This window comes from Gossypium hirsutum, chromosome A04 (genome assembly GCF_007990345.1).
Source record: "Gossypium hirsutum isolate 1008001.06 chromosome A04, Gossypium_hirsutum_v2.1, whole genome shotgun sequence".
Classification (NCBI taxonomy): domain Eukaryota; kingdom Viridiplantae; phylum Streptophyta; class Magnoliopsida; order Malvales; family Malvaceae; genus Gossypium; species Gossypium hirsutum.
In genome coordinates, this window is record NC_053427.1 from 68,767,997 (window position 1) to 68,769,363 (window position 1,367).

General features: G+C 40.5%; 1 non-coding gene across 1 annotated transcript; it reads left to right on the plus strand.

Annotated features, from left to right (window-relative positions):
* The first annotated feature begins 817 nt into the window (after nucleotides 1–817).
* On the plus strand, nucleotides 818–925 carry LOC121228747 (small nucleolar RNA R71). Its single transcript, XR_005926322.1, has one exon. It is a non-coding gene; the product is annotated as a small nucleolar RNA R71 (small nucleolar RNA).
* Nucleotides 926–1,367: the final 442 nt, after the last annotated feature.

A 1,367-nucleotide genomic window follows, 5' to 3' on the forward strand; every position in this document is an offset into this window, starting at 1 on the left:
CACCTTTACCTTTACTGAGCACAGCTTCTTGCCTTGGTTCTGGTTCAGGTGCAACTAACCCTTCCTCATCTTGAACGGTAATTGTATTGATTTGCTCCCTTGGGTTAGGTTTAGTGTTACTCGACAGGCTACCTTGTGGTCGTTCAAATATCAATTTAGCGAGCTAACCTATCTGAGTTTCGAGCCCTTGGATCGATGCTTGTTGATTTTTAAGTGCTGTCTCAGTATTCTGAAAATGAGTTTCTGACACCGAGATAAATTTTGTTAGCGTCTCTCCAAGGTTCGATTTTTTCTCTTATTGGTAGGGTGGTTGTTGGAAACCTGGAGATGGTGGTGGTCTCTGATTTCCTTGGTCTCCCTATGAAAAATTTGGGTGGTTCCTCTAACCTGCATTGTATGTGTTACTATAAGGATTATTTTGAGATCGAGGATTATTACCCACGTAATTTAACTGCTCGTTCTCCATGTTGTGGCCATAGGGTGGGTATTCTGAATTGCTTGATCCACCTCCACTTGCTTCGCATTGCATTACTAGGTGAACCTGTGAAGAACCGAGAAAACGGTCAATTTTTTGTTCAAAAGTTCTACCTGATTAGAGAGCATGGCGATCGAATCGACATTAAATAAGCCGGCTATTTTCGTTGGTTTTGTCCTCATGACTTGCGATCGATAATTATTCAGTGACATCTCTTCTATAAATTCATATGCATCCTCAAGTGTCTTATTATTAATAGTTCCACCAGCGGCTGCATCAATCATTTGTCGAGTCGAAGGATTCAGGCCATTATGAAACGTTTGAACCTGTAGCCAGAGTGGTAACCCATGGTGAGGGCACCTTCTCAAAAGGTCATTGTATCTCTCCCATGCATCGTTGAGTGTTTCTAAATCCATCTGCAAAAAACGAAGAGATATCATTACGTAATTTGGCTGTTTTAGCTGGCAGAAAATATTTTAATAAAAACTTTTCGGTCATTTGTTCCCAAGTAGTGATTGACCCTCGTGGTAATGAGTTCAACCATTGTTTAGCCTTATTCCTCAATCAAAAGCGAAACAACCGAAGGCGAATGGCATCATCAAAAACGCCATTGATTTTAAAAGTTTTGCAAAACTCTAAGAAATTCACCAAGTGAGCGTTGAGATCCTCGTCCTGCAAACCATCAAAATGAACAAACTGTTGGATCATTTGAATGGTGTTAGGTTTCAATTCAAAATTATTTGCAGCAACAGTAGGCCTAACTATGCTCGATTCAGTTCCTGTTAAAGAAGGTTTAGCATAATCATACATAGTATGTGGAGTAGGATCCTGATTAGCAGCAATTGCAGGAGGTAGTGGATTTTCTTGGTTTTCAGCCATCTCCTCGGTTGTG